General features: G+C 46.0%; 1 protein-coding gene across 2 annotated transcripts in view; it reads right to left on the bottom strand.

Annotated features, from left to right (window-relative positions):
- Nucleotides 1-24,826, bottom strand: part of LOC129384356 (uncharacterized) — a 121,823-nt gene that overhangs the window by 78,696 nt on the left and 18,301 nt on the right. The window lies entirely within an intron of this gene.

Genomic DNA, 24,826 nt, shown 5'->3' with positions numbered 1-24,826 from the left:
ATTTCTTTTATTGTGCAAGTTCACTCTGCGGCATACACCGGGCTGTGTCATAAGACACATCTATTTATCGAGACCATATGGGGAGCGCTACGCGAAGAAACCTCGCTCTATGTTTGTTCACTCTCCGTGACACAGGCTCTGAATGCCCTACAGGCAGGAAAATTAGTAAATCAAGTGCTCTCTAAATGATCACGTGGTGCAATGTTGTCTTCTCTGATAGATGCAGGATATGAATACATGGCGCAGCATGGAATGGAGAATGCTTATGTGAAAAGGTTTTGCATATGTTGTTTTATATTATGTCTGTGGGCGGGCCGTCTACTGAAACGTGTGTTTTGTTTGGTCAGGGCGTGTATCAGTTGAAGCTGCGAGAATTCTAAACAGCAAAGCGAAGTTTATATCATCTGAGGGATTTCACAAGGAAATCATATGGTTCCCAACCCGCACAGAGTGCGAATCCACCGCCACCTCCAACCTTAACGAGGCTTTCCATCGTGTTGCGTAAGGGCTCATTAACAACGCCAGTTAGGGGTGAGGGGTCTCTGGTAGAGGAGTTGGAACGGAAGCATATGGATAGCTTTTTCTCATTGAGTCACATTACCCAAACCTATATGAAGGGGAAGTGTATCTGTCCATCTCTGAGCCACAAATCGGACACGTATCAGGCGGTTGACTGGAGGTGCCTTCAAACCAGAACATATACAAAGCCGTTACATCATAACGGTCCGTTTCCGAAATTACACCGAGATGTGAAATGTAAATAACGTGATAATACAAGAATCATCCTAGAGCATACACTCTGGGATTGAAAAAATTGTTCAGAGAAGAATTGCAGCCTCCCCCTCCCCCGAACCAACCAGAGGCGCGGTGGAGAGCCGCACTGACTAGCTCAGATCTTCAGAAACAACCTTGAACCATCGAGCAAGCCCGGGAAGATACCGCCTAAATAAAACAATATCTATTAGCTTCATTTTAGATTATTTTGTCTGGCGATGCTCGCGGCAGTACACGGTCAAAATTAATACTAGTCTGACATATTTCCTGTTGCTAGCTTTCGCCGAGTATCTCCTTTTGTTGAATTTCATTCTCTGTGGGGAAGTGATCAACAGGCAAGCGCGGTTGGGCACGTTGGCACATTAGCAGACGCCCGGGAAAAAAGCTGCCAAAAAGGGGGTGTGTACCAATTTGCCGTGAGAATATCCCCTCAACTACGCTTACATGATGTCTATCATTTCACCTTGCTTTTTCTTTCGTTGCCATTTAACCTGAGCTTTGCTTTCTTCTCGCGGTCATACGAGGTAGTAAGTGCGCTGCCACTACCGCGGCGCCCTTAGCTTAGCGTAAGGATTTCTTGACCAAGAAATTGTGCACCAATGGTGCCGCTTAGAAATTCCCACCCATCAAATTTGGAACTTCTCTTTTCCTCACCAGTTCTCTTCTTCGCAACTTAGACCTACATCCAGTGGTCGTAAGTGGAGTCTTGGCTGCTGCTTGCACCACAAGGTATATATTTATGCAAGAACCTTGCGATAGTCATTCATAGCCTCACGGTGCTTGATTCCACTTTTGTTGTGTGGTGTTTTTGTCATATGTGGGTGTCTCAAACGAGCTTTTACAGCGAAGCTGTATGCCTCTACCGTCCAGGGAATTTTTCGTGTCGTTGGCGTGGTAAGCAATAAAGTCCCCACACGGGGTCCCATCGCGGAGGTTGTGCAATGCCGGGCCGACCCGCGGTGGAGGTGAAGCAGGCGTTAAGCACTCCCCATACGTGGGCACTATCCCGAAGATAGTGCAATACCGGCGCGACCCACGGCGGAGGTGAAGCACGCGTTAAGCCCTCACCATATGTGGGCTTATCCCTAAATAGTGCAGTGCCGGGCCGACTCGCGGCGGAGGAGCAGTTCGTCAGTACGAGGCCTATATACGCAGCTTCCCTGGTCATCCTTCTTTACAGATTGGAAGGGCACTGAATTTTTTTCGGACAAAGTAACGACAGCACAGTAGTTCAAACAGTCAAAAAGCCATTTATTTCAACTTTCATACACTAATGCCTGCAAGCCGAATTAGCTATCCCCAGAACCTGCCGATAGGCGCGCGACAAATCTAGGTAGCTTGAATCAGTGCGGTCGGATATCGAGCGAGTATGCTCGCACCATGCGGGACACCAATGGCTGGTCGTTCGCGTCTACGGTAACGCGAACGGCGGCGCGTTCGAACGATTTTGTTCACCCATTCCAATTTCCTGCTGCTAGGCCTCGCGAGACGGTATCCCAGAAGCATAGATCAACTGACGCGCGCAACGTGCGCGCCCCTACCCTTTCCCGAGCAAAAGATCAAGGCCCTAGTTCCTGTCGCGCCCGACTAACCCCGCCCTTTGGCAGCTTTAGCACCGCAACGCTCGCGCCATCTCTCGTAATATGTTGGAACCACACTGACTGTTGTGGGACGAAGCCAGATTACAGGAGAGGCGAGAACTATGCGGCGAAACCGACATAAGCGGACGCGTGAGTTGAGCATCCCCACATAGTAGTGGTAGTAGTAGTAGTAGTAGTAGTAGTAGTAGTAGTAGTAGGAGTAGTAGTAGAAGTAGTAGTAGCCGCAGAAAACTGTGCAGAGCTGTGCTGCTAGACTCTTTTTTGCTGATGGCTTAGGCATTGTTGCATGCCCAAGTTGAGTATAAGGTTGGTCGCTTAATGTCACTTGTCATTTTTGTTTTCGTCCAGTGGTCCGGTATAACGCTGAAAACTTACGCCGTCGACGTGATTGCTTCTCTAAACACCCATGAAGCATATGTTGGCGCGTGTCCGACATGACACGAATGACTCGTTCTCCTAAAGCCCAACGGGCAACAATGTCGACTTGTTTAATTTGACTGGCCCTATGCTTTGACATAGGGGCACTCTTTCACCACCTTCTTTCTAATCAGTGCATGCTGCACAAAACCTTCTTTCTTTAGACGCTTTCCGACACTTCCGTGTGAAAACTTTCCGAAGTGTACCGGAGTACACGGGTATGTGTCCTCGCTGTTTCTACGTGAAAAACTATTTCCACATGAAATACCGGCCACATATACTCTGTTTCATACATAATAGTGAATACTGTGGAAGCTACTCAAGAAGTGTGGTCAAGCGAAGTTATCACTCGGCGGGGGATCCCGGTTGAGCCCTCGCAGGAAGCGAACGCATCTCCCATGCTCGGCACGTTTTCAGTTTTATTTCCGTAACCCGCTCGCGCAGCCACATCAGTTTCGCCAAGGACCTTCCTTGTGTATTCAGACACCCACACGCACTACTTTGAGGATGCTGCACCAGAAATTTGGTCCTTTTTTGCCATTTTCTTTGGGCGGAGCGCCATCTCGCAGCTAATTCAAAACGGGGCTTCCCGCCACAACGCTGACGTCGTTGCTCTCCCGCTAGACGCAGCCAGCGTCTCGTAGGAAGTAATGGTGGTATATGCCGTCGAAGGCGAAGAAATCTGCTCTATGGAGCTGCGCGACGGTGTGTGGCAGCACCCGAAGATCCCGGCCGACACGCTAGATCTCCAAAAGCGCTTCGGTCGCAAGAAAACCGACCCAACCGAGCTGACCGGGGACCTAGGACTCGCCGGGACTTCGGCTCCATTCAAAACACACCCGCCGCAGCTTCCGCGAGGGTAGCCTATGTCGCGACTGGCCGACGAGGTTAATAAAATTGTGTTGCGGCGCAAGTGTGCCGTGCATCTGAACAACATACGACTTATCGCACTCTTGGGAGCGATCTACGTGACAGCGAAAGTCAACCAGGCTCAAGCCGAGCAAGCGGACTATGTGTGCGTGCATCCGGTCACAAAAAACTCAGTGCTCTTCCATTCTGTGATGAAGGATGACCAGCGAAGCTGTGCATGTGTATGGCTGTGAAGCTGTGTATGGCCCCCATACACAGCTTCGAAGATAGTGCAATCCAACAGAACCCGAAGATAGTGCAATGCCGGCTCCGCCGCGGGTCCGCCCGGCAATGCGCTATCTTCAGGATCGGCCCACGTATGTGGAGTGCTTAACGCCTCCTTCACCTCCACCGCGGTTCGGGCCGGTATTGCACAACTTCGGGATCGGCCCACGTATCCGGAGTGCTCAACACCTGCTTCACCTCCACCACGCATCGGCCCGGCATTGCACTATCTTCGATGATTAGTCCACGTATGGGTAGTGTTTGCTTACCATGCCAACGACACGAAAATTTCCTTGGATGGTAGAGGTATACAGCTTCGCTCTAAAACACCATCACCATGAGTACACCTGTTAGAACGACGGTGGACGCCTACCGGACTGCTGAATTTTTACGCTGCAAAAAGCATAACATCGTCATGCCGGTATCGGCGTACGTTCCGGCTACAGACGACTCCATACGGGGACTGGTATATAGAGTCAATACTAATAAAACGGATCAAGCCATTCCCGATAAAATATCGAAAATGAACCCGCAATTACGTATTGTGCACGAAAGAAGACTAGGGAATTCAAAACCCTTTTTGATCACCTCCGGTGGCAGAGACTTACCGACCTCTATCGGTGTCGGTGTTTCACACTAGCCGTGTACCCCAGGGAGAGGCCGGAAGCTTGCTTCAATTGTCGGAAATTAGGCCACCGCTCCGACGTATGTCCACAAGCCCGACCAGCAATCCCCAGATACCGAACGCCCGCATAACACTCACTTCTACCGGAAGGAGAGAAACCGACGGGCATCTCACTCTGCGTCGTTTGTCCAGGGGAACGCCGAACGCTTCACAGAACCAAAATAGACCAAGAGAACAACGTCCAAAAGTGATACCAAGACCACGGGAGAGACCAGGCGTTCCTGCTCAAGAGGGAAAACCCAAGGTGTCTTCCGAGACTACAACGAATCATTCTATCCCCTGCATAAGAGAGAGAGAGAGAGGGGCAAGTCCTCCTCCAGAGGCAAGAACTCCCAGCAACACAAACCTGCCAATCACGTAGCCTGGAGCAGCGGTAAACATAACCGCCTCTACCCGCCGCAGTCACTTAGTGGCTATGGTGTTGGGCTGCTAAGCACGAGGTCGCGGGTTACAATACCGGCCACCGCGGCCACATTTCGATTGGGGAGGAATGCGAAAACACCCATGTACTTACATTGAAGTGCACATTTATTAACCCCATGTTATCAAAATTCCCGGAGTCCCCCACTACGGCGTTACTTGTAATCACAAAGTGGTTTTGGCACGTAAAACCGTGCCGTCCGCAAATCCCCTCACACCTGTCGGCAGACAATGATTCATCTGAAGATCCAACGTCGAAGGCAGATGCTCGACACCCAGCAGGGCGACCAATCAGATCGCACAGCGTAGGCTCGGTGCGGCTATGTCCTCATAAACGTTCATGATGGCCAGAGCGCACTAATTATATGGCAATGGAACTGCAGAGGATCCAGACAAAACCACTGAGCCCTAGAATTCACAATTCAAGATGCGCAAGAAAACCCCAACGTTTTGACACTCCAAGGGATTGGTATTACAGCCAAGTTAACAGGCTGTGCAGCCTACACGGAAATTAGATGCAGCCGCTCACCAGCCACGGCGTTTATGGTGCATAAAAATCTGACAGCCATTCAAATAGACTTCCAATGTTAGTAGGTGGCGCATATCTTTATTAAAATTCTACCGAATTGACGGACCAATCAATTTCTTTTCGTTCTAAATTTGTATAGCCCCCCAAACATTCATCAGCCTCCAAATCGATTATCAAAGCCCATAAACACGGCAATAAAACCCCACTCGTTGTGCTGGGCGATTTTAACAGCCGGCATTCAGCTTGGGGCTACCCAAAGGGTGAAAATAAAGACAGAGATTCTGGGAAACAGCACAAGCCTATGTTTTCACCCTTATAAACAACACGAAGCGCCCCGCGCGCATTGGCAACCGTGTGAGTCGAAATACGTCCTTCGATATACCCTTCGTCAAAAACATCGCAAAAACCGCATGACATAATGCTAAAAGGAACATGGGAAGTGATCAGTACATTATAGGTATCACGGCATTTTAAAGGGCTAAAGAAAATGTAAACTTACTCTCCTGCATACCAGCTGGGGGGGCGGGGGGGCTTTTCGTTACGCTCGCGATCATCGAACTGCCACACCCATCACTAACCTCGAAGAGCTCGAAGAATGGGTTGATTTCATACTCCAAGACGCCAAAAAAGCAACCATATAGACAGAAATAGAAGATGACGGCCCCACTAGGGACTCAAGACTAATTCACTTATTGGGCGCACAGAACAGCATACAAAACCGATGGTGGTCACAAATGCATAACAGAAGCCTTCGCATAAAGCTCGTACAATTGGAAAGAAAAATGGAACAGCACTCCGATTTCCTAAGTCAGGAACACTCGCCTCACCTTTGCGATCGAATGAACGGATATGTGCGCAATAAAAACACAGGGTTCCTGCTTAGGCACTTAAATGACCCTAATCAAACCAAGTCTACATCGCGGAAACACATGCGAAGAAATGTTCACTCTTTCCCTAGGCAGGCTGACAGTCTCAGTAAAGAGTTAAAAAATCACTACTTCAATGTCGACAGAGTCTTCCTAGTCTCATATCCCTACGCAGGGCAAGAAAACGAAGCCCCCGACAAAGATAGTGGGGGGGCTGAAGTTCGAGCTGTTGTTAATAGCATAAGGACCACAGCTGCGGCTGGTGAAGATGGGGTCACAAATAAGATGCTCAGAAACCTAGATGACAATTTAATCATTGAAATTACAAAGTTCATCAACACTCATTGGACAGCTGGCACCATTCTACCAACTGGAAGCATACAAAGTAATTTTTTCGCCCAAACTGTACAAAAAGCTAGACTTAGCAATCTTAAGACCGATTTCCTTGACCTCTTGCTTAGGAAAAGTCATGCAGCATGTTATACTCAGAAGGCTCAACAACTACACTAAGACGGAGAGAATATTTCCTTACACGATGATGGGTGTTAGGTCCAATCTTTCCACACAGGACATAATACGGCAATTATATCCTGTAGTTATGTAATTTCCTTGCACACACATTATCATTAAAACCCGCACTCAGTATCATATGCACGCGAAACACGGATTTGTGCTTTACATCGCGTTTACGCACGAACTACAAGTTGCAAACCCGTGAACATAATTTACCTAGTATCTTAAACAGGTACAAGCATACGATGGGCTTTACTTTGAAACAGCTTAAAAAATATTTCCGAAACATGTAGCTTCATAATGCTGTTGACTATCGGAATGCAATGCACACTGCACAAGTGGTTCTATTTTCAATCCCGACTAAACTACGAGCCTATATTATTGTTGGAAATAGATATGTTATAAATTTTTACTGTTGGCATATCTGTGAGCTCTTAAACTCTAATCAAATTAGTTGTGTATTTACAATATATGTGTGTGTTAGTATATATGTAGGTATATGTGGAAGTATATGCGCATGTCACATGTATGTCTTTATAATGGCTATGTTTTTATCACTAATCTCTTTCATCTCCTGAATGTCACCACAGCTTAAAGTTTCCACGATGCCCGGACCCAGTCAAGATGTCAAAAAGAACAGCTTTTTGCCCAGGTATCCCTACCAGAAAAGTCTAGTTTTTTTGAAAAATAAAATTGAAATGAAATGAAATTATTTGCAACTAGACATCCTGCAGCCAGGTCCTCTTGGAGCCACACGGACCATACTAGCGTTAGACATAAGCAAGGCCTTTGAGGGTGTTACGCATCGTTCATTCACAACTAATCCGAACCAGATGAGTGTGAGGAAACACAGTTTTGCATATATCTCAAGCTTCCTCAGGGAGAGAGCAGCAGTAATTTATCTGGGCGAACTGAAGAACGAACGCTTCACATTAGGAAAACGAGGAACCCCGCAAGTAACAGTTGTCTCAGCTTTCCTTTTTAACATTACCCTGAGAAACTTGCCGCCACTCCTAGATGCCATACCCCACGTTAGCCATTCAATATATGCAGACGACATAACATCTGGACAAACACTGGCTCAGATTGAGAAATTTCAGAGGCACTGCGAACGACTGCGGAGACTGTCCAAGACTAAGATAAACTAAACGGGCTGACATGTTCTGCCCATATATCTGAGCTAATAATAATTAGAAACAGTACAGACAACACAGACAGCCAACTGCAGGCCTCCAAATAGTGGTTTGAATGCAACCTGGCCCAGTTCCGCCTGCGCTGACCCCCCGGGTGCTGGGCATGCGCATACACGACAATTCCCACAAAGAACAGGTATAGCCGGGCTATAATCCACTGATCCGACGAATGTGCGTTTTATTAAAACCAAGATCGTCAAGATACACCGGCATGAAGGAGGGCGACCTATTTCGACTGATTCAGGCTTTTCTATTCAGCCGCCTAGTGTACCATCTCCCTTACTGCTACCCAGGGCGAGCAAATAATGACAAAACGCCTTAATTCGCGTAGCGTAGAGAACAGCATTGGTGCTACCCAAGTATACAAATTCAAAGTATTGAGATTAGGAATACGTAACACTATAGAATAACTGATCCAGGCGCACAAAACTGGGCAGAATTTGCGTTTGTCCGGTACACTGGCCGCCTGGTAGATTCTGGACAAGCTGGACCTAAATTCCGCAATTGCCACGGTGGGACAAACCCCCTTGCCGCAAGTAGCGAGACGACAACTAATCATTAAACCAATTCCTTAACCAAGCCAAACCAAACCAAATTAAACCAAACCAATTCCGACACGATAGTTGTCGTACGGCCAGAGCAAAGCAGTTGGAGGGGAGGGGGGGGGGTAGTATACGGACGACCACTCTGTTACCTAGTGACGGAAAATACATTGTGAGCCTAGTGAGCGAGCGCGGCCGCATTTTATACTCGGCCATGGTGGAGGCCTTCTCCGCCCTTGAGGCGTATGAGACTGCGATCGCTCCAGCCATCCCGAATGACCTCGTTCATACAATCATGAGCTAGTCAAAAAGGCCGATCTTAAATTACAGTACAGGCATAATAACAAAACTATGCAGCAAGTCCTTAAAAATTATTACCCCACTTTCTATCAAGCGGACAGACTTATCAATTTAGTAGGGGTCCCCGTCAGCTCCACAAATCCTGCGAACGAGGAGGCGCACCGCAGCGCGCGAGGGGTAACAAACCGGGAAGTGCGCCACTCCAACTCGGATTCTCCGGGTGCGGCGGTGACCACATATGACAAAATCGCGAAGTTGTATAAAGAAACGAGGCGCAGTTATTCGGCTCTTGGCCAGGACTTTACCAGAGCGCAGGCTATCATCTTTCGCCTGCTTCAGACAGATTTTTTTCTCAGCCCACATAGACTGGCGATAATCACCAATGAGGAATTTAGTCCGATATGTCAAAATTGTAACCTGAACGAACTGGCAAAACAAGACCACATCCTCTTGGTATGTAGGGGTTCACCTCCCCCCAAAACGCTGTTGCCAGCCCAATCTACACCTATCTGGGAGACCTTAGGACTGCCGCCGACCTCAGAGAACAACTGAAAATCGTCACTTGGGCCGAAGGAGTCGACCCCAATATGGACCCTGAGGTCCCGCCATGAGTTTCAATGAAGATGTAACTGCCACCTATCACTCCGGCGTGACCTCTGTGCTTCGCTGAGCATTCCGCCCGTGCTGAGCTGCGCGGTAACAGCATTTGGTCATGCGAGCATGCACATGAGGCTCCTCACGATAGGTTGCAAATATAAAATCCGAAAAGCACAACAAACTAACAATGATCTCTTTGTAGCCGTCCCGTTGTTTCTAAGGATAACAACTTGTTTTATTTAATACTGAACCTATATAAGCAACAGTTGCGCACAATTGCAATAAAGGAAATGTTGGCTTTCCCGAAAACTAGGGTAGATGTAAGCATGAAATGGCTACTAAACACAATTAATTAAATTGATATTACACACAATCTTAAAATGGGCATACATAGTTTTCATTGACGTCACATACGAGGGCTTCTGGGATATCTGCCGACATGTTCAGGTACTGAGTGGAACCGCGGGGAGAGTGCAAATCTCCAAGGGATGTGGTTGGTCTAGACGTGCGTGCTACCGTCCGTATTTCTGTTTCAGCGCGGTGTCATCATGCCGATGTGTGCCAAATTCGGCTGCCAAGCAGAAGCAAGTCTTCTTCGCAGAAAATAAACACAGATCTATGCGTCTGAGTTCACTGTTTGCCGAGACTGATTAGCTGGCAGTGAAAGCGCACGAAGGTCCTTTACGAGAAGCGCCGAAGTCTTTGGCTCGCACTGACAAACCGGCAAGACTTGAAAAACCTGGACAACGTTCGCGTATGCGGTCGGCACTTCAACACAGGTAAATAAACTATTAACTTTATGGGTTGACATAAGCCTAAGTATGGTCGTTGTCCGAGATGTTTACCACGGCTGATGCAGCTGGTAATGAACTCTGGAACGATCCTCGTCGTGGCCTATGTGTTTGCTGTGACGGTGATCATAGCAAAATGAGTCAATGTGTGTAACATTGCGTGCACGGTAACACCTTAAAATTTGCCAGGAAGACCTTGTGGTCTGATGAACGACGCGAACCCGGACTGGGCGTCGTTGAAGCACCTGGGCTACTGGCACGGCGAAAAGTCAGCAACTCGCAAGTCCGCCTGTTTTGAACGGACTAAGGCGCGGCAGAAGAAAGCAGCCGCTAAAGCTATCACCGATGCAGCGGCTTGCTAGCCATCGGAGGAAGAATGCACCGTAGAGCTGACGCCTGCAGATGATGTGGCGCACGAAAGCTGCAACGTGCACCCGAAGTCGAGAGCAGGCCTGTTTGATACACAAAATGCAACTTCCCCATAAGCGATATATTACAAGTTCTGTAACCTGTAGAGCTAATAATGATTTTACTTGTCGTGTTGTAGTCGTAGCAGTACAGACTGATATGACTGTAATAGACATCAAAGTTATTGAGGATGACAACAAGCGACTTGCTGCAGTGCTGCACGAAACAACGGCAGAAAAAAACAAGTTATAAATGTCAGAATTATCATTTCGTGGTGACCTCGCTAAGGTTACGTTTTATGCGGGATCGAGTAGCTTTACCGTGCTGTTTGCTGTTTCAGAGCTTGTTCAATCTTATGTAAAGCACACTTCACAATATGGCCTTGGAAAATTCGAGGAATTTATTGTGCTCATCATGTGGCTTAAGTGAAATTTCCCTGTGCAAGACCTTGTGTACTGCTTCTCTGTTTCAGATTCGTCAGTGAGCAGAATTTTGGGCCAATGGCTGCACGTAGCTTTTTGGCATTTGAAATCGCAAATTAGGTGGCCTTAGAGGCAGGAGATTCAAAAGACGATGCCACAGTCATTCTTAGAATCTTTTGGGCCAAAGCTGGCAGTCATAATAGACTGTTTTGAAATAAGAATTGAAAAGCCATCATTTCTTCAGGCAAAGAGGGAGACGTGGTCCAACTGCAAGGGCCGGGATACTTCAAAGTATTTCATTGGAATTTGCCCACAAGGAGTCATATCCCTCATTTCAGAAGGTTGGGGTGGTAGAACAGATAACAAACGCATCACTGAAAACTGTGCCATTTGGGATAATTTAACGGCAAGGTGATGTAGTCCTTGCAGGCAAACTGGGGTTTTGATATAGGCGGTATTTTAGGACTCTACTGCGCTAAACTGCACCTTCCTGCATTCACTAAAGGTGAAATGCAGTCTACTGCTTAAGAGTGGAAATCACTAGACACCTTGCCAATGTATTCATTCATGTGAAACGGGTGATTGGTTTGGTACGGAATAAGTGCCCCATTATGAAGCTGTACAGCCAATTGACAGGTTCTCTCCACTAGAGAAAATTGTGTTGGTGTGCTGTGCCCTCGCAAACATCTGCCCATCCATTGTACCTGCACACCAGCAAGTATCCTCTTGAATTTTTGAAGCTGCGGACAATCAGCTTCCGTTCCTTTATAGTCTTTGTCTGTAATAATGTTCTGGTTACTGCTCTTTGAGTACCTATGTTTAATCCTGTGGCTATTGATTATGCCTTGATCATGAAGCCCTGCTATGTGCTTGTAAGGTTACGCTAAAAACATTCTCATGAAGTGTGGCTACATGAGTGCTTAGGCTACAGACAAATAATATTGTTTTTCTATGTGTTCAATATCAAATGCAAACGTATTCGCAGTGAACCAGCTGACGTTTCTGCCTTATTGAAATTAGGCGTGCCTTCATATACAGCGTCATTCCGGCTTAACATTTCAGGTACTCTCTCCTTTCCAACAATCACAGAATGCACGTTATTAGCACCACTTCGCACTGCTTCACGAACTGAGCTGTTTTTATTTCTGGTGGGTTGCCGTTGCAGCAGTAAGCACAGTGGTATGTTCATATAATTATATATATTGTCCATTATGAACGGAAAATGGTAATATCTCAACGATGACCCATTATGAACGGAAAATGGACAGTGCTCTCAAACCGACGCAAGTCTACTGTTTTCTGAGTATCGCATGCGTTGTTTGAAGTCTCATTAGAGCTTCTCTTTCTTTAAATGTGTACCCATTTTATCTATTCAATAATAGTGGGCTGAAAATGGCTATCTTCAAAGTGTTCTAAATGAGACAAGTGTATACTGTTTTGTAAGTACTGCATGCCTTGCTTTTGGTGTCTCATCAGTGTTTCTCTGTGTACATGTGAACTCATTTTAAAGGGGTAAAATTTTCTTCCTTTGTTTTCTAGTTTTTCACGTGTTTTAAAAACTGCGTTAGAGAATAAAGGAAAATGAGCTGCATGCTTGAGAGAACTGCAAGCTCTACAAAATAACTAGAAGTTAAAGCATGGAACAAGCATAATTAGAAATTTAAAATCTAGTCTAACAAACATTTGCCGCTTGCACATATATCAATACCTGCAGGGCAACGTTTTTATTGATCTTTGTTATGAACTAATTGTACTAACTAGCTGAAAGCTGAACCTAACCGTGTTTTTGCCCAGGAGATGTATAAAAAAGGGCAAGTGGTACCATGCTCGTTTAGGCGTTTTCGGCTGCAATGGTATGTTACATGAAGCACTGCTTGAAGTATATGCTATGTTTATTGACAGTACAATATGGCAGGTACCCAGCTCTGCAGCTTGAAACATGATTACAGAAACAAGGCAAACAGCTCACTGTGAGCCATTATCCTTGTTTGGAAAACAGTCTTGGCAGAACCATTTTTTTGCCCTTTGGGGCTCGCTTAATACCCAGCCAAATGTAATGAAACCACCCATATTTGCAATGTGGCCCAGAACATGCAAGCTTTTTCCCTGCATCTCGGCCTTCGCAGTAGCAAAAGATGTTGGCGTCAAGTGTTGGCTTTTTTAGACCTTTTTTTTTAGAAACGTTGTGCGAAAAGTGCTAGCAGGATTGCACGAGTAAAAAATGTAATGCTGTTGGGACGAGGTTCTGAAAAAGTGCAATCGTCTCTCTCCACCCTTTCTATCAATACTGACAACGGAGTCCATACAACAAAAGCACAGTATGGAATGCCGCACACTGCCATTTGCGTTTGCACATGAAAAAAAAAAAAAAAGGAGTCCAGCCGCTTTAAACGCAGGCAGTTATCAATTTCTTACAAGCAGAAGTTGCGGTCCTTCAAAACTCCTGGTATCGTGCAGGAGGTATCAGACAGAGTTATTAGGGTCATTTCACTTTCCCAATGCCCATTTCGCAGCACGTGCAACAAGCAGAACTGGCTGCACTATCTGTCATGTACGGGTATTCCACAGTTCAAAAACTCCAGTCAGTCTTTTGATGGGTAATGTCTGCGCGGTTGTTTCTAATTTGCTTAGCGTAGCTTGCAATTGTAGCAGCCTCATCGTCTAATCTCCACGCTGTGGCTGGAGTGGAAAAAGTGTGTTGCTCTGGATAGCCTATTTTTTAGTAAACTCATTGGTGGTTCATTCACATTTTTGAAGCATACATTTCTCATGACCGAAGCTGTAATCCTGCGTGCATGATAGGCGTACGATTTTGCAAATTTCGATTTCTCCCCGTGCAGTCCTCAATTCTCATCACTGTCTCTTCGTTCATTGAAAGCTCGGCAACAGCTTTCTCACTGCGGAGGGTCAGAGTGGGCAGGTCTCCCGACTGTGCTTCTAAGCACGAGAAACCACGAAAGAGAATAAGGTCTCTTCTCTACGGTAGCTCAAACATGGGGCTGTACTGTGGGTACAACATGAAGAACGCTGGTGTAGCACCAGCATCTTTTACTGTGAAATACCTTCAACGATTCCACTGTTGGGGGTGGCACAGATGGTAACGCTTGTGGCAGGCCTTCAAGTATACACTCACCGCCTGGATTCAGGTGAATATTGTTCATGCGCTGCTTCTTTTTGTTTGATCATGAAAAGTCACTCTCTCTGATCATCTTGCTGCCGGCCCCCGAGCTGTGTGCAGCAAGCCACATGTTCTTTTTTATCTATGCACACTTGGTAGTCTCTGAGACCTACTGCCGTCTACACAGCGAACAAGGTAGCACCAATGTGAGAGAGGCTTCGCCCGCACCTGTCATGCAAGTTAACTTCGCTGTCATGATGGCTGCCTCGCATAGCCTCCCTTAGTGGTGCCTTCCTTTACCGTTCTGAATGGGTGACCTGAAAAAAAGTGACCAGTAAATAGATGCTGACACTGATCTGAAGATGGCTAGTACGATTCCGGGCCGGGAGGTTAAATTTCGATTTGAACAAAATGCAGAAACATTCCATCGCCCGCAATAGTTTACGGGATACGTGTCCTTGGGGAAAAAATACTGTATACCAGTGCCTCACGACCAAGTTGCCTGGTAATGTTACCAGCTGATGAAGCATGCGCGTGCATACTCTCTCAGACATTTCAGGCCGCTGGCATGCGGGACTCCACGGCATGACTAGTTGACCAGCTGCATGATCAGCCCGTGTAACAACCTACTACCAATTTTTCCGATAAGTTAAGGCTACAGTGCATTTAAGCATTTAGTGTGAGGCTGTAAGCGTCTGCCGATAGCTTAATTTCCTTAAATTGTAATAATTATGCACTCGCACGTACCCTACATACACGAACTTGCATCTGCCGTTCGAAACAAAGCGACCATGTAGTGTGGTGCATCCTGTGGGTGGCACATTAGCCACAAATATTAGAGTAGAAATCAAGACATTTTCAATTATTGCGAATACGGACACAAAAACGCGCGCTACCACGCATACATGCTTCGAAGTTAAGCAAGATCACCTCACTCAGAACGACGACGCGCTTCGATTGAACTCGCATGGCAGTCACACTTTTCACACGTCCACATGTGAAATACTTATAGGCCTCAAGAGACTTCTATGCCTTCATATGCTGAACAGACGCATCTGTTTGACAACGCTAGGCAATTGATGATATCAACGTGCGTTGTACTTGGCAGCAACTCGGTATCGGGAGCAGAGTCCGTCCCAATGCGTAGTTTTTAAGGGTTCATGCCGTAGCATATTTCCACCTTGGATTCGTACTAAGCCCGTGCAGGCCACACAAGCTCGTCGAAATACGAGCGGCAAAGCTCATACCGATTGACGTGTGCCATCGTGTTGCGTGGAATAGAGCAGCGAACGAACCCGTATGGCAGCGAGCCCAGCCAGTCTAGTCCAGCTTCAGGACCTGGCAATGGCCGACATCCGGCAGAAGTGGCTGGTGTGACGTGACATGAAAATTACGTGTAGTGCATGTTCGAGACGGCACGCACCCCATCACCTCACCGTACGAATCCAGAATGTGTACGGATTCGTATGAACGCAACAGTTCCCTGTTACAGACAGAGCCTCATTACAAGTCTCGCCTCGGTAAAACAGCCTCCCACGGCACGCCGGATGCTACCAGCTTCAATGCGGCCGGCGCTACCGGTGTGGCCGTCGCACCAGACGCGCCGCGGACCTTACGGACCGCTGGTTTTCAAAACAGCGAAGGCAATTCTTTCTCTGCGCTAAAAGATGGCAATCAAGTGTAGAGTGCCCTGTATCTGCCTTTTCAACCTCGCTATTGGAAATGACAAATAAAACTTCAGTGTACTAGAAGTTACAGTTCGAAATATATTGGCAACTAAGTTGTGTATCAACTCGGAAGCAATATTATCGTACGTTGTTTGGGACGTAACTATATTGTACGTAATGTGGTCTTGACTGGCGGCCCGGATGATCCCGTTTTTTTCTCGCAACTTGCCCAAATTTTGTCGTTTGAGTGCCCGGTTTGAGTGCTCTGGCTTTTGGCTCAAGCTCACTTCATGATCGCGAAAACAGAGGCTAAAAGCATTTCATGCTTAAAACATCGAACTAATACCCAAGTGCAAACAAATCCACTGCAAAAAGTCACTCAAGCCTCCACAGCATTGACTGCTATGTATGGAACGGAATATAGTTAATCGGTAAGGCACATTCCTGGACCGCATGAAAGCTGCAGCAATTGAAAGTTTCGCAGTGCCCAGTGATTAGAAAGCTGCCCGCAGGCTCATCGGACTGTCTGCATATAACTGATTTGTTGTTCGAGATCTCTCACGTATCGCCGAACCTCTTACTCGCCTCATAAAAGCCGACGTTCAGTTTGCATGAAAGAAGCCCCAAGAACACGCTTTTCGCGAACTTCAAAGACTCTTGCAGTCACCGATACTAGTCGGCCACTTGGCTCTGACACCAAAATCCACACAGATGCAAGCGGCGCGGGACTTGGCGCGAGGTTGCTTAAAAAGAAGAACGGCCTCCAGCGAGCCATCGCATCGCAAGTAGTTCTCTGTCAAACGCCGAATTCAACTCTTCGACGACCAGAAAGGAATGCCTCGCTGTCGCTTGGCCAGTCACAAAATTTTAGGCCTGTCTTTACCGGGAGCAGTTCAATGTCGTCAGTGATTGCTACGCTTTGTGCTGGCTCGGTAACCGGGAAGACCCGTCAGATCGCCTCGCTCGTTGAAACCTGTGACTACAGGAGGTCGACGTCACCGTCGTTCATAAGTTAGGCCGTAAGCCCACAGACACCGACTGCCTTTTGAGAGCCCCTTTTGATTCCGCCCCGCCATGTGACGATGACAACGGTGCCTTTCTTGGGCCCATAAACTTCGAAACCTTCGCACAAGATCAACGCGCCGATTCCGATCTACGCTCTCTCCTTAACACTTTGAAGGCAAGACCGATTCGTCCCCAAAGGCATTCAGGTGCGCGCTTTCGTCGCTGTGCCTGCGCGACAACGTGCTTGTGAAGAAAGCTGCGAAAGGAAACCTGGTCATCCTGCTAATCAATCTACGGCAAGAGGTTTTACCACCTTCTCACGACGAGCCGACAGCAGGGCATCAGAGATTCACTAGAACATTGCGAAGAATCCAAGAAAAGTACTATTGACCTGGCCTGAACGCGGGTGTTGCAGATTACGCGACAACCTGCTGAGATTTTCACCGTCGGCGAACACCACATACAAGGCTGTCCGGCACCCTGGAACTCCCCGACCTCCATGTAAACCATTCCAGCAAATACGGATGAATCTGCTTGGCCCCTTCCCGTCACCGACTTGCGAGAACAAGTGGTTAGTGGTCACAATGGACTACCTGATTCACTACGCCGAGGCAACGGAATTACCATCAGGAAGTGCAATAGCGGTCACCAGGTTCTTTGAAACGAACACTGATCTTCATCATTGTGCACCCATGGCCCCTATCACCGACAGAGGTACGACATTCACAACAGAACTCACGGAGCAAATCCTGCGCTCGAGCCACACCAGCCATAGGCGCACCACAGCGTACCACCCGCAGACGAATGCCCTCACGCAGCGTTAATTACAACTCTCACCACTATGCTCGCCATGTACGTACGTCTACATCGGGCACAAGACCGCACGAAGTCCTTCCTTACGTGCCGTTCGCGAACAACACCACACCACAGGAAACAACACAGATCACGCCGTTCAAGCATGCTTGCGCCGCCGAGGCGCCACTCTGCTGGATGAAATGTTGCCTCACATCAATGACAAAAACAGCCATGCAGACACTGCGGCCTTCCATCAACGCACCGAGGAAACTTACCAGCTAGCCTGAATGTGTATCAAAAAGCAGCAACATGGCGACGCCCGACTCTACAACCTACAACGACGAGACCAATAGTATGCACCCGCTTACCGCGTTATTGTGTGGACACCGATTCTGCGCCGCGGTATTGGTGAGCAACTCCTGCGCCGTTATTTCGGACCCTATAAGATAACTCGACGACTCGAGCTGCTAGTCTGCGCATTGAACACGACGGAGTTACACAATCCAAACAACGTCTCGCGCGACCTGAAGTAGTCCACGTCGAGCGACTCAACATGTTTTTTCAGTGTTAGCGGACTAACGGCCAATTTTTTTTGTATTCCATGTTTAATTCCTTCCTTTAAATTTTCTTGGTTTGTTCCTTTTATCTTAGGGTTTTATTGAAATAGCAATTATATGGACACCCCAGGCACATTTTTACTTTTGACGTCGGCGTCGCCGTGACATTCCGTATAGAGTCAAAGCCCGATAAGACGGCCACCGAGCGCCGCATGTTTCATGTGCGAGTGAAATCGCGTGAGGGTCAGCCGGCGAACGCGGGCTGGATGCGTGGCCTCTCCTGTCGCGCGAGAGGCAGGGAGATCAAGCGAGGAAGGAGGGGTGTTCTTCTCCGGCGGGTGCTAGGGTGCCTCGATTTCCTCCTCGTCATTTTCTGTGTACACATTGGAGGCAAACACGGCGTCAACTACGGCTTTGGCCACGTGGACGCCGTAGTAGACGCTTTTGGCAGACGCCGTGGGGACGCGTTGTCGGCGCTCGTGTCTCTTGAAAGCAATCTGCGACGTGGCCAATGTGCGCGCCCGCGCGGGCCTCATCATCAAAGCTATCTGCGAGGTTTCCATATGTGCGTAGTGCCGGTAGCATCGTTTAGGCTGTGCTTTCGACGTTTCGTTCACGTTGAAGTGAGAGATACATGAAGGTAAATTCGCTTGCTGCTGCCGCGATTCATTGCTCTGGAATTTCGACAGCGAGTTTCCGCTCTCATCGAGCGAGATCTCTTGATCTTTCCCGGTGCGCGAGTGAGACAGTGCTGGTTAATTTAGTTAAAACACGTTGGCAGGCCAGTTCGTTTTAATCGATCATAGAATGTGTAAGCGCGACTTTACAAGGACGTAGAAAGAAGCAGACACACAAAGACAGCGCTGTCTCTGTATGTCTGTTTCTTCCTACCTCCTCGTTCAGTCACGCTTACTTGTTGTATCATTGTTAATGTAGATAGTAAGCGAATGCTTACAAGATTTTACGGCACTAAAACTACTAGGCTTAATTTGTACAACTATCGAGTATTTTGCTGTCGCAATCGGTGCTTCCCCTTTCGGGCGAAACTGCGATTTAGTTTTTCAACATCGGTACCGTCCTTTCTGACGGGGGAGGGTGGGTTACCTAACGTGCGCCTATTTCTGCTGTGCCGTTGAGACGTGTTATCAGTATTCTGTTGACGCGCAGCGATGCGCACTGCGCCCCTAGATGCGTCTGGATCGTGTACGCGCCTCGAATATTCTGCGACGAAAGGTATATATATATATATTTATATATATATACCTGCGGCGTAGCACCACCATGCACTTCCATTAGCAGAGCCTTGCATATCTGCTTTTGCTGTTTCAAGAGAATCCTCGGTGGCAGGCTGGCTTTGGGCACCACGACCAATAATAATAATAATAATAATAATAATAATAATAATAATAATAATAATAATAATAATAATATTCATAATAATAATAATAATAACGCTGTTTGAAACAACTTAGTCTAGATATAAATGTTGCTTGCAATGTGCCATTTGCATTTCATTTTGGTTATACTCAATTTCGTTACGACAAAATTGAAGCTCCCAAAATCACACGTGGAAGCAAGACTCTGAGGATATCTTGCTGGGGTTGTTACTCCGATGTAGGCTAAGTTTGTCATAAGTTCAGCAATAGTGCTTAAAATCCATATATAGGGAGCATGGTGCTGTAGACATCCTACTACGTGCCAGAAAAAAGCTAGAATGTTCAGAACTTTCCGAAACATCCACTAGATGTTTTGTGTTGTCTGGGGTGCCAACATATCAGTAAGCTATTACCCAGTGCCGTTACCCGAGCCTGCTCTTACATAGGGCAAAGTGGCAGCTGCCTTAATCAGTCTTTACGTGAGCATGCGTACTGTGTCAATGTTAAGGCTGGTAGTAATCTAGCCGTTCATTGCGCATAGTGTGGCTGCTCAACCCGCCCTTAAGATACACGTGTGATGAGAAGATACAGCGATCAGCTAGGCCAGGGAAATCTTCGAGGCCTTTTCAATTGGTCAGTTACTTGGGTAAGCCACTTGGGTAAGCGCCCCTTCTATAGTTATTTGTGATATATATTTATTTATTTATTTTTTTTGTGTATTTATTTATTTAGTTATTTATTTGTTTGTTTATTTATTTAGGGAAACCTTACCAGTCCCTAGAGGAATTGTGTAAGGGGGGAGAGTTCACTCAAAGATTACACAATAATGAGAATAGATATGTGAATACATATAGAAAAAATGCAGTGTAAGAAATGTGCTAGCATGCAGTAATGCGGCGTTAAAAATTGCACAAAATACAAACGGAATGCTTTTGAACGGGAAAATGAAATCTTCACAAAGTAAAGTATAAAAAAAAATGACAGAGCGAGCAGTACAATATTTGGCTATAATAAAACAGTATTTAAGGGGTAGGAGCACAATATAACGGAAACTCAAGAAAAAAAAATAACACGTTAGCTTATGTAGAGCTTCAAAAATACGTAGCTAGAAGATGCCGGAATTTTTTCTGGTCACTCTCATAAGTGATGACGGTAGGAAGATTGTTCCAAAGCCGAATGGCTCTTGGAAGAGCGGAGTAGTTGGAGTAGTAGTTGGAAGAGCGGAGTAGACTTAGTCTTTCCATTGATGCGCATGAAAATAAACTGATTGTACAGCTGGTGTGACCTGTAATAAGGAGTTTCAAGAGGCAGGAGTGATGGTGCTGCATTACGGACATACTTATGAAATAATGGTAGCAGGGATATTTCGCAACGATCAAGCAAGGGCCGTAGTGCGAGATCGAGTTTGTGTTGTGCTTTTTTTAAAGTGATAGCCACGTGAAGTAAAAATCGGAGCCCCATTCTGAATAGATTCGTGTTTTTCGATCAAGTATGTCTGATGGGGAGACGGGACGGATGCGGCGTACTCAAGCTGAGGTCGAACGAATATTAGATAAGCAAATTAACGAATGTAGTAGAATTATGCAACTTGCGTCTTATATACCCTACTGATCTCGGAGCATTCGAGCATATGTATGCAATGCGCGTTGACCACGAAAGAGTTGAAATTAGACGAGCACCAAGGTACTTATATTGAGTGTTGTGCAAGACAGTGATGTTACTTATGTGATAAAGAAACGTAAATTAGCTTGCTTGCGGCTGAAAGTGATAATTTTATGCTTGGACACGTTAAGCTTCATTAGCCAAGTCTGACACAAAAGAGAAATAAGTTCAACATCTTTTTGGAGGATTGCATGATCATCGGAACGTTTGATGGAACGGTGAAGAGTGCAGTCGTCTGCGATAATCTGCACGTGTGAGGAAATGTTATTGGGCAAGTCATTATTGTATATTAGAAACAGTAATAGCCCATGAACCCTGCCTTGTCGTGCACCCAAAGTAGCGTGCGAAAGAGGAGAGGAAAAATTAATAACTGCTGAGGATTGCTGACGATTAAAAAGGAAATTGCGAATCCATGTTAGTGTAAGAGAATCTAATTTAAGAGCAAATAATTTCAAAATCCAATGCCTATGTGCTACGAGGTCAAACGCTTTTGAGAAGTCTAGAAAAGCTCAATCAGTTGGAGATCCTCTTCCATGTTAGTATGCAAATCAGTTGTTAACTATAGTAATTGCGCTTCACGAGAGAAGTTCCTCCAAAATCCGTGTTGGTTAGAATAGAAAAATGTGTTGACTTCGAAGTGACTGTATACGTTTGATGCAATTACATGCTCTAGCACTTTACAGCATACAGATGTTAATGGTGTTGGACGGTAGTTTTCCGGCGCCTCTCTATTACGTGACTTAAATTTGGGTATGACCTTTGCTATCTTCCAATCTGAGGGCAGCTGTCAAGTTCCTAAAGATTGCCTGAAGATGTGAGACAGAATTTTACCAGATATTATGACGGTGTTTTTCAGAATTTTTGAAATAATGTCGTCAACGCCACAGGATGTGGTTAGTTTGAGGTTATTATCAGGCATGCGACACTTTCAACAGTTATTTCAATTGGTGACATGTAATGGTAGTTCATCCCCGATGCATCTGGCAGATCAGCTTGATCTTCTGTAGTGAACATAGAACAAAAATAATTATTTAAAGTGGAAGCACACTGATTATCTGGAACGGGAGTCCTATTGTTGTGTAAAGAAATGTTAGTGTGGTCCTGATCTGTGCTTATAAGCAACTATAAGAGATAAGGAACTTAAGTTCCTTGGAAGTTAATCAGTTTCGATTGTGTCCAGAATATGCATCTTAGATTTGTATAGTTTTACGTTTGACGCATGCGCAGCGGGAATTCATTGACGATGACTCGCTTTCTCTTTCTCTCTTTCAGCCCGTAGCGAATAGTATGCATTTGTGCGGGCTACAATAAAGATGTTGGCACTCGGTCCTGTGTTCTTCCTTGTCCATGGTTTCTTTTTTAGCGCTGTTTGAAATGAATGACCCCTACCAACTAGCTCGCAACCAAAATCCTTCGAGGTACTTTCTTTCTTCTCCGGTCTTGTTTTCCTGCACAAGCCGATTTATTTTTTATACGCTGGAGAAACCACGTCAGTGTTATATCGCCGCGCAATTTTCTTTAGGTTGTACGACAACCGGTGGATAAAGGGTATAACAGCTGGTCTTTTTTCTCGTGGATACTATTTTCTTCCACACGTTCAGAGGTGCCTAATTGCTGCCCTTGCCTTAGTATTCCTTCTATCATTGACTTGTTTAACCTGAATCATGTAGGTGCAATATATATATCGAGGCTGAGATTCTCGTTAACATCGACCAAAGCCAGTTCAAAATCTCAGCCTGCCACAAGCTGGGCAAATACAACCTGTTCAGCGACCCCCAAACACCTACCAGGACCGGCAACACCATCTTTAGGGGCACCAGTCCCAAGATTACTCTGTTAGCAGAACTTTCAATGTTGACTGTACTAACATGACATGACTAACATGACATAAACCATTTTGATTCAAGAACAAGTGCTACAAACCCCCTAGCGGCTCAGTTCTCGTATTAAAATGCGACCGTTTGCATGGAGACCTCGACCCAAATTTCCCTTACAAAGAAATGACACAAAAACCCTTCAATAAAGGAAAGCGTTAAAGAGCTTAAAAGGGTGATGGTTCGGGCTGGTTGATTTTCTATTTCACGTTGTTTCGCGCAGCACGAAGCAGGGACAACGAATGCAAGAAAAAAGAAGGACAAGCGCTTGTCCTCGTTTCTTTGCGTTCCTTGTCCCTGCTTCGTCCTGTACAGGAGCCTGACAAGAAGGTGGAAAAGACGGGCACTACAGAAAGCTGCAGAAACACATGGCCCTAATAATTCAACAGGCTGCAGAATACGAGGCAGCGCTATACAAGGAGAATTGGCTACAAGTGTGCGACGTCCAGCAAGGCACCCTTACGACGAGAAAGACATGGCGTCTTAGGCACTTAATCGACCCTCTGAATAGAAAGTGAGGGTTTAACAGAAACATGACGCGCACAGTCAATGCTTACGTGAGCGCCAGCGAACTTCGGGGGGAATTGGAAACGAAGCACATCCAGACGGAGGAAAGTAATTACGCTCTCCATATGAAAGAACGTTAAACTACAAACTTAACAAGAAAACTTAAATGTACAAGCTAAGCTAAGTACTTTATGCCACATATTGCAATTGATGAACTGTGGCGGGTAACCTTTCTAATGATATCCCCCTTGAGCAAATACTGAGAATAGCACCAGTTTCGAGGTAAACGTTCCCAAACTTTCCAATGAAAGGCATTCATGTTCCTGTAATTTTTAACTTCAGTATCTTAAAAAAACGGCTTCTTAAAAGCATCAGTGGAACAACAATGTATTTTACCGACAAGTTCGGTGCGCTGCTAAGTACGAGGTCTCGGGATCAAACCTTGGCCTCGACGAACGCATGCCGATGAGTGCAAAATAAAAGAACACTCGTGTACTTCGATTTAGGTGCGCGTTACAAAAACCGAGGTAGTCAAAAATTATCCAGGCTCCCCCTCTATGGTAAGCCTCATAATCTCATAATCAGATCGTGGTTTTGGCGCCTAAAATCATCTAATTTATTTTAAAATTTGTTCGACATATTTCATAGTGCCTATATCAAAAGTGGTACACCTCTCCAATTTCTTTTTATTAATTGGAAGTGGCTTGCGAAGTTGGTTGGTTGAATTAATGGGTTGCAGTATGCGGTATTAAGCAATTAGTGGACAAATTATTATTGAAATTTTTCAAATTCATCAAAAAGGAGTACAGATTGCCAGTATAAGTGCCAAAATACTTCTTTGGTATGCCAGCTGTACAAGTAGATTCGTGCTATTTGCCACTGGCTATGTCAATGAAATTTGTTACCATTAAAACAAAACACACGGTAAGTTTTAGCTGACAGGCCAAAAGAGAAAAAAATTCTATTACAGCAGGCTAGTGTTCGGTCTTCACAGTGTTCAACAACCTTTCTAAACACTCTAGATTTGCTGACAAGGATTGAAGAGCAAAGTCATACCAATTTTGAGTTTGCAC

Source organism: Dermacentor andersoni, chromosome 8 (assembly GCF_023375885.2).
Source record: "Dermacentor andersoni chromosome 8, qqDerAnde1_hic_scaffold, whole genome shotgun sequence".
NCBI classification, from domain to species: Eukaryota; Metazoa; Arthropoda; class Arachnida; order Ixodida; family Ixodidae; genus Dermacentor; species Dermacentor andersoni.
This window is presented reverse-complemented; position numbering and strand designations above follow the sequence as displayed.